The 12,680-nt window shown below is 31.9% G+C and overlaps 1 protein-coding gene across 4 annotated transcripts in view; it reads left to right on the plus strand.

Annotated features, from left to right (window-relative positions):
* Nucleotides 1-1,089: 1,089 nt before the first annotated feature.
* Nucleotides 1,090-12,680, plus strand: part of LOC110036638 (probable RNA-binding protein EIF1AD) — a 36,376-nt gene continuing 24,785 nt past the window's right edge. For 3 of the 4 annotated variants that reach the window (XM_020741131.1, XM_020741130.1, XM_020741133.1), the window contains exon 1: nucleotides 1,090-1,372. The gene's annotated coding sequence lies outside the window, so the exon portion shown is untranslated. Of the gene's footprint in view, nucleotides 1,373-8,155; nucleotides 8,325-12,680 lie in introns of those variants that run through there. The other variant, XM_020741132.1, reaches the window with a different exon arrangement.

Raw genomic sequence — 12,680 nt, forward strand, 5'->3', positions numbered from 1 at the left:
GTACCAATGGCAGTTAGGGAATTTGTTGGAGGTGCATAGGGACAACAGATCAAGTTAGGCATTTCACATAGAATTGGATAGATATCCATTCTAAATGAACCAGGGATTAATATATTGTGAAGATATGGTGTATCCTAGTTCCAAGTCACCACCCAGGGTCAATCCTAAAGCCAAGTAATCCTATAGGGACTCTTCTTGAATTCTCTTATAATGATCTTACCTACTAAATGCTAGAGGTTAAGATCAATATGTGGAATTTCAAGTTGAGTAAAAAGAAGAGTTTTGAATTTCTAATGGTGGGGGTACCTTTTCTAATTTTCTAAGACTAGTCAATAGGAAAGTCCTATGGCTAGACCTAGGCTATTAAAGAAGTTTCTAGACCTCAACCAAAAGTGAGGTCAACATTCACGTTCATCACACCTAAAATGATGTTGAATCTAAAAGTGTCCAGGAAACACACCCAATGAACAAAACATGCTACAAAGAAGGAGAAACAATAGAGAACAGTGGAAGTGTGTAATCTTTTATTATGAAATGATCCCTATTTATAAACATGGGGGGTTTAAATGTACAATTACAAAATTTTCCCTCTAATCATTAAACTTTGAGAGGGTCACCTTAGTAAATCTTCAAGAAAATACAATTGAATATTTGCAAGAGCAGTCCGACCGACGCTTTGCTTGGCAACTGTTCATTTCAGTCAATCGATCACTTCCAGTCTACTTATAGGAACTCTATCGTTGATGATTTCGATCTACTATTGGTCGTCTCGAGTCTTGCCGACCATATATACACTTTTTTGATGATCCTTGGGTCTGTCAAGTTGACAGTCGATCGGGAGGGCCGACGCATGGTCGATCGATCAACCTTTTTCTTAGGTCATTTTGTACATGGACCATTCTTCTTCCTCAGATAGTCGTGCACCTTGAGATCGTTGTTACACTGTTAGCCCTTCATTCTAATTTTTAAAAATTGTCTTCTTTCTTGACCGTTCGATCATTTGAGATCCTTGTTATCATATTTTTTCTATACAAAATCAAATTAAAATTTAATTCGATTTTATGAAAATTTAAGTGGGTTCAACTTTCCTGATTCTGAATTTAGGTTGTAATGGGAAAACCCATCCATCCGAAGCGACCGACCGAATGATCAACCCCAGGCAAAATTCCGCACGCCCATCCTCGTTCTTCCCCTCCAGCAGCCGCCTCCTCTTTCGGAGCGGAGCCCCATCGTCGATCTTCTCCTCGGTGTCGAACTCCCGGTTTCGCTCGATCGGCAAAGATAGCAGAGAAGGCAACGACGAGATCAGCGTACAAATAACTCCATATTTCACAGCCTTTCGTTGCTTTCCCGCTCGAAAAGATCGAGGAAGGTAACCCTCGTCTTTCTCCGCCTTCGCTTCAGCACTTCAGACACGTACATTACTATATAAGGCTTTCCAAAATTTCGATATTCAAATCCCAGGGTTCCATGGTGCTTCCCAAATTCCTTCCATAGATTCCAATAATGTGCAACCATGTGTCCAAGTAGTTCGGTCAATTGTGTAACTTGCTAGTGTAAGTTTAGTGGGCTTTTGAGTGGCTTGATTAAGTTCTTGGATATGAATTAGGATATGTTTGAACATTAGGTGGTAATAGAGTGCAGCTTAGCTAGATGCTGTTTCAAGTTATTGGTATTAACTAGTTCGGCATTGATTCGGTAGTTTGATTTAAGCAGCATTTTAAATCAATGGATTTTTGCATATTCTATTTTAAATTAGAGCAGGTTAGGTGGCCATTTTATTAAAGACATTGATAGTCATTTGATGCAGGATTCTAATTGATTCGATATTGATTTAATGGCTGAATTTAAATTGCTGTTATGTAGATTTCGGGATAATTTTGAAGTGGTTTAGAACAGGATGGCAGCATGATTTGGTGAAATATTTAGGACCAACTTGATCAAGTTTTAGCATGGAATATATGGGTTGGCATTTAGCCGAGAAGAAGTAGATTTGGGCAAAACTTAAATTAGAATGAAATTTGGGGTTGTTTAAGTTATTTGGATTGCCGAGTTTACTCAATTGGAGTAGATTTACATTGGAATTGGGTGAATGGATTAACCGAGAAATCAAAATTCCAATTTGGAAGTATTTCATCTAGTATAACAGAAAATAATATATTCTTCTTTGTTAGATTTGGTAGTTCTAATCAACAGTTAAGTCAGATTTATGGAACTTTGCAGTAAATCATTGCAGAGTAAGTATCTGTGAAGTCAACTTCCAAATCAAGTGCACCATATATTCGTGAATATATTTATTTGTGGGTTTCACAGATTACATACCAATTAATTCCTATGTTTGTTTGAGCTTGGTCGTGGGGCGTAGAGGGCTCTAAGAAATTCATTGCAATCACTATGTGGCATAAGTATGGAAAGTACTGATCTCGTGTTAGGATTATGCGAGTATTGCTGGCTACAATGTGTTTGTGAATTCACCACTGTGAATTTTAATATCACTTCTTTGGTTTTTTGTGGGTATCGGGGAATATCATGTACATATGTAAGTGTTGTTGTGGGGATTGTAGTCAGAGTTATAGTAATTTTCAATGATTTGATGATATTGATTGCTATAAAAAATTTTATATCAGTAGGATGATGTGATTTTGAATTCTATGAGTTGATTCAAGTACTTCTTTTCAATGTTATTTTATTATCAAGTTCTTTTTGTGTGTATCAACCGGCAATAATCATTAATCTGATAGAGGACTTTAACGTGCTCTGAAATTTAGTTCAATTTTATTTGTTTATGTTGAATTTCAATTCGGTACATGTGGGATTCTACATATTTTTTCTGCTTGAATTTATTTCAATTTTTCTATGGGATTTATGAGAAAAAAACAACATTTGGTGAGGGTAATTCAACTTAATAGATTGTTTAATCTTGTGAATAAAGTTTTGGGGCTGTGAGAGATTCTTTCATACATTTCCCCCTAATTTTGACTCTTTCATTAGTTTATGACAAATCCGTTTTAATTCTGAATGGTTGGCTATGAAAATATTTATGCTTAGTAATTTAGAAATAAGAAGCTAAGCTTCTTTTGTCCTTTCTTATGCTTGTATGTGATTCCTTTATTTATTTTTTTGTCATTTTTGTATTAATCAGCAAAATAGTAACTCAAAATTTTCTGCTTGAATTATAAGTTTCCAATTTTTAATTGAGAACATGCTTTGAATCGAAAAGTTGACAGTTTGAGAGCTCATTTGTTCTTCCCATTTTTTCCATTTATGTTTTCCTTAGTATCGGTAAATTAAACCATTTTTGGGATTTTCATAGCCAAACTGGCTTCAAAGTCTTGTTTAAGTTAATTCATTGCTTTGCTTTTCTTCTTACATAAGTATATAAAATTCATGTTATTCTTTGATTTTTTTTTCTGTTATGGGTTTGCTTGTAGAACTACAGTAGAATGTGATGTTTCATCCGTTCAACCACTCAATTCTTTTTTCTCTTTTTTATTGTTTAATATTTGCTCTATTTGTGCTTTAACTTAAAAATGATAACTTTTTGAAATAATATTTGTACCAGTAATTTGCCATTTCACTTTTAAGAAGTTGGTGATTGCGGAATGTTTGATGCGATGCTAAAGAATTGAGTAGTATGCATGGAAATATGAAAATTTTAGTGCAGGATATGTAAATACATAAGAATTGTGTGGTATTTATGTTGTAAATACATATGAAGGTAGTGATTGAGTTTTTTTTTTGCTTTTATTTAAGACTTCTTTTTAAATATTGAATTATTAGGTCTTGATTGATTTGTTTGTTTAGCATATGTTATTTTAATATTCACGTTAAAGATATTTGACTATAAAATTTCAATTATTTATAGTGATATTATTATTTTTATATGTAAAGGTTTAGTAAATGAATCATTATTTAAAAATAAAAGAACAAGTGAAAATTGATATATATAATCTTTTGGTTGACCCCGAACTTTGTTCTTCTATTTGAAGTTATGATGTCAATGATAGAAATAGAGTACAAAGAGCGTATTTGCTTGAGATGCCATATCAGCTAAAGAGTCGTAACTTTTCTCAAACAGCGACAGATAATATTATTCGGAGATTTATTTCAAAATGGTTTGATGATTATCCAACTTGGTTAGAGTATAGTGGCGACATGATGCAGCATATTGCCTCTATTGTTATCTATTTAAGCCCCAAGAACTTATTGGTACAAATCAAGGAGATAGAGATTCATTTGTTAATGAAGGATTTAAAAATTAGAAGAAAAAAGAAAATTTTTTAGCTCACGTTAGAGATTATAACTGTGCTCATAATAAGACTATAAAAATGTGAAGATCTAATAAAGCCCTAAGTACAGAGTGTTTCTATCATGTGTATGAGTAAGAATGAAATGTATAAAAAGAATATATGATTATGTTGAATGCAACTATTGATTGTGTTCGGTTTTTCTACGACGAGGATTGTCGTTTCGTGGGCATGATGAATCATCTTAATCAACCAATTAAGGAAATTATTTAGAGCTATTTCATTTTCTTGTGGTTCCTAATGAAGAAATCAAGAAAGTTTATTTGAAAATGTTACCCCAATATTATAATTAGTTTCAACAAAGGTTCAAAAAGAAATTTATCAAACTGATGCAGTTGACCTTGACTTCTATCATGAGAGATATACATGATTCTTACTTCTCCATCATAATTAATGAGTATTGTAATGTGTCAGCAAAGGAACAACTGATTGTCATAGTGTGATATGTTGATAAAAAGAGGCAAGTTAGTGAAAAAATGGTTGGTGTTAAACATATTTCTTCAACAACTTCAGTTGCACTCAAAATAGTTCTTGAATCCATCATTGCAAAGCATTCATTAAGCTTACATAGGATATGTGGTTAACCTTATGACGGGACATCCAATATGCGAGGCGAGTATGATTCAAAAACACTCATTCTTAATGAGAATTCTCAATCATTCTATGTTCATTGTTTGGTGGCTGTAGCAAAAAATCATTGACAAGTTAAAAGTCTTTTTGAGTTCACTTCAAGAGTCTTAAATACTGTTGGAGCTTCTTGGAAGAGGAGTGATGTTTTTAAAATCATTCAATCTGAGAAAATTATTTTGCATCTTAGAGATGAGAATTTTATTAGTGATTGTAGTTTGAAGTAAGAAAGTTACTTTGCAACAAGCTAGAGACGCTCGTTAGAGCTCATATTTTATACTTTAATTAGTCTCATGAAAATGTATACATACGCACTTGAAGTATTTGAGATTATAAAAGAGTATGAGGTGCATGATCAATACTTAGTTGAAGCCGGTGTTTTAAGCAATGCAATATAAAGTTTTGACTTTGTCTTCATGATGCATTTAATAATTGGTATTTTAGAGGTTATAAATATTTGTAATAATCTTTACAAAATAATATTAATATATTGATAATTCAATGAAATTTGTGCAAGTATCAAAATAATGATTGCATATGATGTCAGAGAATGGATGAGATTTATTATTAGAAGTGTCTCACTTTTGTAATGTTTTTGAACTTGATGTTCCAAATATAAATCTCACTTTTAAGACTCGATGAAGATCAATACAGAGAGCTGAAAAAATTAAAATTTTGCATCATTATCATGTCGAGCTGTTCCATACAACTGCAAGAGTTGAATAACCGTTTATGTGCAACAAGTACTGATTTACTTCTTTGTATATTTTGTCTAAATCAAATTTTATATTCTCAAATTTTAATAAGAGAAATCTAATTTGTCTTGCAAAGTTATAACATAATGATTTTTCTACAGTTGAGCTTGTAGATCGCCATTATCAACTATTCATTTATATTATTGACATGCATTTTAGTGATTGTTTCTCATTTTTATGTGACATGACTGATCTTACAAAATGATTTGTTAAAGCTAAAAAATATTGTGTATCATCTAGTTTAGAGACTTATTACATTGACATTAACTTTACCAGTTGATACTGCTGCAGTTGAGAGAGCTTTTTTCAATGAAAATTATCAAACATCCATTACATAGTTAAATGGGCGATGACCGATTCATTGATTGTCTTATATCATACATTAATAAATAAGTATTTGATTTGATTCGCAACGAATCTATTATGCAGTATTATTAATCAATGCAAAATAAGTTTAAAAATTTGTATCTTTGTTCAATTCTTTAATGATAACAAATGACAAGCTTTTGTTTTGAAATATATGTTTTTTTAAATTAATTTATTAATGTAAAAAAATTGCCCATATGAAAAGAAAGGTTGGTTGTGCCCCTGGCGTGATTTTTCTCTTTCTAGGATTTTTTCAGGTAAATATTCTGGTATCTTCTCATTATATTTTTAATTTATCTGTGTGTTAGATCTTTGTTAAATGTTAAGATATTGAATTATCACTCTACCATCGTGAAGCTTCTGACACACGAGATTATTTTTTGCTCATATATATTGAAAGATATGGTTGCCCTTAATAATACTAGCTAGAGATATTAATGTAACTATATAATGATGACTTTAATGATTCCACTCACCTCGTTCAAAAAGACATTTGAGAAGCCTCCATTTAAATTTAAAACATAATTCTAATTGAAATCATAAAATCAAGTAATGCATTTGAATTTAAAAGATTTAAAATTAATATGAATAAGAATTATAATTATTCAATTTATTTTCTGTCTTTTCAGTTTATTCTTTAACTTTATTTTCTTCTAACTAGTACCTATAATAAAAAAATGTGTATATAAGAGATCTATTATGCAATATTTTCAATCAATACAAAATATATTTAAAAGTTTATAATTATTGTTCAATTCTTTAAGAATAACAAAAGACAAACTTTTGTCTTAAAGTATATGTTATTCTTTTTTTTAAATTAATTTATTAATGTAATAAATTTTTCCATGCTGTAGTTTTTTCTCTTTTTAGGATTTTTTAAGGTAAAAATTATGGTTTCTTCTCTTGCTACTTTTCATTTATCTGCGTGATATATTAAATTATTACTCTACCATCTCAAATTTTCTGACACACAAGATTATTTTTTACTGATTTTTTCTTTATTTTGTGCTCGTACATGTTGAAAGATATGGTCTCCCATTGATAATTCTAGCCAGAGATACTAATGTAACTATATAATGATGACTTTAACCTTTCCACCACACCTTGTTCAGAAAGACATTTGAGATGCCACCATTTAAGTTTAAAACATAATTCTAATTGAAATCATAAAATCAAGTAATGCATTTGAATTTAGAAGAACTAAAATTAATATGAATAAGAATTATAATTACTCGCATTTTTTTTCTGTCTTATGAGTTTATTCTTTAACTTCATTTTTTCTAACTAAAACCTATAATAATAAAATGTGTAAATAAGAGCTGTTTAAAAATAATTGGCTCTAATAGATTAAGCATAACGTTTTTAAATAATTCTAATATTATATGTCTCCACTATCTCAATTTTGGTTAATATCCTTATAAAATTTGACTTCTAATATAACCCTCAAATTTTTGTTTATCAAGTTAGATTTAATAATTCTTGATTTGCATTTAAACATTTGATGGTTATTAGTTTAAACATTTCTCCTCTAATTTATACTCATTGCTAACATTTAGTTTCATCTATAAATGCTAATATTACTTTTCTAGCACTTTTAGTCTCTATCCTAAATGTTTTTAATATACATAAATAAATTAATTTTATATATATACAAAATCCTTTTCTTTTTCTTGCTTTTCCAAAATACTGATTATCCTGATTTAAACTTTCTTAAATAAATCGTATCATTAAAAAATATAGAGTTTTCAAATTTATGAGAGAATTAAGGTAAAAATTCCTTTCTTAATTTGAGAAGAAAATTCATAAGAAATATTTACATATATACCACTCATTTCCTAAGTATTTTTATATCTAACCAGTCAACTTTAATTCTCACATACATGCCGGCATGCCACCTCAATATAGATTAAAAGGTGTATTTCACTTTTAAAAGTTAATATAGTGGTCTTTCCTATGTGATATGAGGATATGAATGATTTTAAGTGATGATGTAAAAAGTAAAGTTTAGTTGTTAGATATGTAAATACATAAGAATTGGATGTTATGTATGTAAATGTCATAATTGTAAACTTGCAATGTCAAACATCGAACCTAAAGGAAAATCTTGATCCCAAAGGTCGAGCTTGTGAAGAGCTTGCTATTAACCGCTCAATTCGCAATTCCAATTGCGACCACTTGGGAAGTTTCCGGTACACGACACTCATACACACTGTTCCTGCTTGCATCACCGCCTCTGCGCTTACCAGCGTCCGTCGCCGCTCCGCCTCCAGTAAGTTATTTGTCTCCCTCCACAGTACATGGATCCACTTCCCGCACACGACTTCTTCTCTCGCTTGCACTGTTTGTGACAAATTCGTTTGGGATGAATCCTGTGTGCTCACTCTTCTTCTTCCAATGACGGAACAAGCTCGTTATTTCTTTTTAATTGACACTGCTGGTTCAAGAATTCTCTTTTATTTTCAGATTTTAAGCATGTCACGATGTGAATTGACAAGGCTTCTTCCTAATGGAATCACTAATTTATATTCCAAGGTGATGAGCCAAATGCCTAATCATTGTGTATACTAGGTTATTGATAAGCATCTTCACTCATTTTAAAATTTGACCATTGGAGTGCTAATTTGAAGAATTAGACGTTATATTTGTAATCTATAAGAATTTGGGTGACATTTACTTGTTTTTGATAGCTTTGTGATGGAATAAAGTCATAAGTACATTGGTTTAGAGCGTGATTGATTTCCCAAAATCAGCCTGTCACAAGTAATTACTTCTGAAAAAAAGAAAAACAATGTATTTTGTTTTTTGGTGCTTAGGCTGTTTCTAAGAAAATTCTTGATCGTCAAGATGTTCATGGAATGGTAAGAGATCATTATTGTATAAGTAAATCCCTCTAACTTGGACAAGCTTCAAGACAAGAATCAGTCGACTGGTTTCATCACGTAGTTTGACCACACAACTCAGTCGGGGGAGTTGTGCCGGACAGTTCAGTCGATAAGACCGGCCCATCAAATCGGCTAGCCAGGACATTAGGCAAATCGAGTAATGACACCTTAAATAGAACAAATGGCAAGTTATCTCCGAGTCCAAATCGACTTTGGCAATTCACCTAATAGTTAACAACAATATACCTCAAAGGTTGTATAGAAAGATAAGACATATAGCTGCAGACTCAACTATATCATTCTGTACTCTACTTTAAGTCGTAATATGTGCTATGCATTTTACATTTTTGTAATATAGCGCTTTATGTAGCATGTCCCAAGCAAAACTCAATTATAAATACGGTTTGCGAAAAAGGGAAAGGGGGACCATTAAACAGATGTAAGGGTTTTCTCTTAGAGATCAATAAAAAACTAGAAAAAGTTTCCTCCTCTTTCTCCTTCTTTCTTTCCTTCCTCATCTTCATTCTTTTGTTAGTGTTCTCTCCTCCAAAATAACTCTTTTCTAGGTGGCGTGTATCCACCCACAAATCTCGATTCAATAATAATAAAATTTGTTGTTGCGTTTTATTTTCAATGTCGATATTCACATTTGAAATTGTAAAGTATAAACCTTGAAAATCAGCTTATACATCTTTACATTTCCAATGCTTTTATATTTCTTTGATTGTTCTGAAGTCTATCCAGGGCTGGAGAATAGGTAGATATTGCTCACAACTGCAAGGAAGTAGCATTTCTATAAATGATTTTTTTGTCGATGTATTCAAATTTTAGACTAGAACGGTAAATGGCCTTTGAATGAATTTTTTTGTATCATTGTTGAAATGATCACAAAAATTCAAACATCATCTAAGTAGACGAGGAAAGTAACTTCTAAGTAGTGTTGTTGGCGAGGTTTCAAGGCCATAATGATTATTTGTGTTTTTTTAGGTTAGTACAGCATCTTTGTTAGTGTGTTGGTTTTATCTAATTTGCTTTGACTAGAGATGGGAAGACACAAATCATGGAAAACGCTAAATTTGTACATAAAGATGACCTACTTAAAAATTAGCATTTTATTATTGTTTGTTTTGGTTATTCTTTTATTGTACATTTAGTAGGAGTATGTTTATGTATGACTAAAGATGCTATTCAACATGGGAAGTGCGATTTGTGGTTGATCCTTGTACTTCTATCCTATTTTTGCCCAAAAAATTCACAAAAGGTTTCCTCTATATGACTGGGCTTCCCTCAAAAATCAATGGTTATTCAATTGAGTTTCTATTCTCAATCTTTTTATTTCTATTAATTGAGTCATGCTCTTTCGATTCTCCATTCAATTAATTGGGACTTTTTCTTGAGATCTGTTGAGAAGTCAGTGAATTTTGTATCAGTGACTCATTTCAATTATTGGGCTTTTGCAATCTTTTCTACGTATCCCCTTCTTGTGTTGTGACCCCCCTCATACAGTTTTGTTCAATGATTGGCCCTTTCTTTGCAGTTTTTTGTTTTGTCGAAGCTTCAACTAGTCTGTTTTTGTGGCTTTCCTTCATCTAGTGTGATCAAAACCTTAGCTTATGTTCTTACAAATCATTGCTAATTGTTATTTTCGTTCTTGGCTGTTCAAGGGAAATTCTCTACTCCCCTTGTGATAATAAAAATTTAAAGCCAATAAATTCTTATGAGTTGTTGGCCGTGAACATGGTCAGTATTATTTTGTTGTTCAATCTAATATCTTATTCATGTTGATTTAATAAAGCTTTATATATCTATTGTAAATTTTCAATTTTCTATTCTGAACGCTCAAATTGTATGGTGCCTATATTTTCATAGATTGCAACTTTCTTGCCTTTCATTCCAAATTTATTTTGGCTCATATCCTCTATTTTTTCTTCATACTGAATTTCAATAGAGAATGTGGTCCTAGTTATACTAATTCGCACTATATTTTATTGTGATATAGTTGGCGTACTATAAACATTGTGCAGATGTTACTGCAAATATTTTTAGATTGCAAAAATGAAATTACATGCTATGAATGACTAGGCATTATGAGTGGGATCTTATGAAACATAGAATTCTAAAAATTGAGCAGTGAAAACCGTTATGATGAATTTGAACCAACTTTTCCAAAATATAATTTTTTTTCTCACTTCTTTGCTTGCATGTTTAGCCACATTATTCTCGTAGAATGGGAAAAATACCTTGACATGTGTTAGATGGTTTTCATTTATCCTTCTGTATAAGATCATATCATTAACATGTTTTAAACTATGTAATGACATTCATTTACTAGTAATTTTATCACGAGGTATTTAAACTATCAATATGAATATCAATCGGCCTAACTAAGAGTAAAGTTCCTGCAATTCACTGCTGTGAACCTCTACCAAGCCTTGAAGAATTTCATATAAAAGTGACAGATGGATAAAATTGAGAGCATTTTGATGCGTGGGTTCCATTTTTGGCCACTTTCTCCAATTATTATGGCTTATGTTGCTACTTCTTTTAGTTTTTTTCTTGCAGGATTACAATAGCTCCTTTAATTGTGGCATTTAAAGTCGGTGATTGTTGTGCCTTTTCATTTAACGATATTCTAGTGCCATTTTTTGAATTGTTCCTATAACTTCTTCCCATGGTTTTTTCCATTTTGTATAACAACTACTAATTGTTGCGATCTTTTTGTTGTTCTGACTGATCTATCTTTTTGTTTTAGTGAATTATCTGTGCCTGTTTCTGCAACTGAACATCTCCTTTGTTTTGTTTTTTGCTGCTGCAAACCTTGCGACCTCTTTGTTGGTGTGGCTCATATATTTTTTTGATGGCATTCTTTGTTGTTATTCTCTTAGGATTGTAGCATATTGCAGTATTCGTAATCACGTTGCTTTCTTGGGGTGTCCTGCAACGTTTTTTCTATTTTGACAAATATTTATAGCGGTTACTACCGTTCTTATTGCCCTTTTTAGTACTACGTGAGGCATAGGCATATGTTTATTTGAGGCATGCCAAAGTGTCATACTTGAAATTTTGAAAAACATTTCTTGTTTTATAAGTCTAGGATTATTTTTGCTGATTTTTTCTTTTTTTTTTCAATGTCTTTTCATCCTAAATCATTTTTGCTATTGATTGAAAGGTTATTGAGTTTTGTAAATTTGCCACATCCTAGTTTTCTTTCTCTTGCATGGAGTTTTAATCGTGTGCTTGGATGTTGTGATCCTTAATTTTTGGTTGTTCTTTGTCAGTGAAATGCTATCATAGGTAAGTTGTTTGGTCGCCTATAGTTGTGTGAACAGGCCGGGCTTTATTGAGTTTTGAGGTGGTTCTTGTTCAACTCATTTGAAATTTGGTATGCTTGGGTTCGACTGTGTTTAGAATTATTTGTCAATGTTGTGTTTGTGCTCTACTTGTTAGAGTTTTAATTGAACATGAGCCAAAGATGAATTAAAACAACTTTAAAGTTCCCATCAAGTAATTCTATCGCAAACAACTTGTGAACTCACAAAATATATCCCACATTTGTTACATGCTCAATTGCTGATCTCTGCACTATAATTTAGAGAGTATAATGTTAATTGTCTAAACGTTGTGAGTAACAAATGTTTGGGACAGCTTTTTTGGTGCGGTGTGGTTTGAAAATGCAGATGCACCTGTTTGGAAAGTGTGGGGGGGGGGGGGGGGGGGTTTCCCCCGCCGCACGTGGCGAAGAA

Source organism: Phalaenopsis equestris, unplaced genomic scaffold, assembly GCF_001263595.1.
Source record: "Phalaenopsis equestris unplaced genomic scaffold, ASM126359v1 Scaffold209375, whole genome shotgun sequence".
NCBI lineage: Eukaryota > Viridiplantae > Streptophyta > Magnoliopsida > Asparagales > Orchidaceae > Phalaenopsis > Phalaenopsis equestris.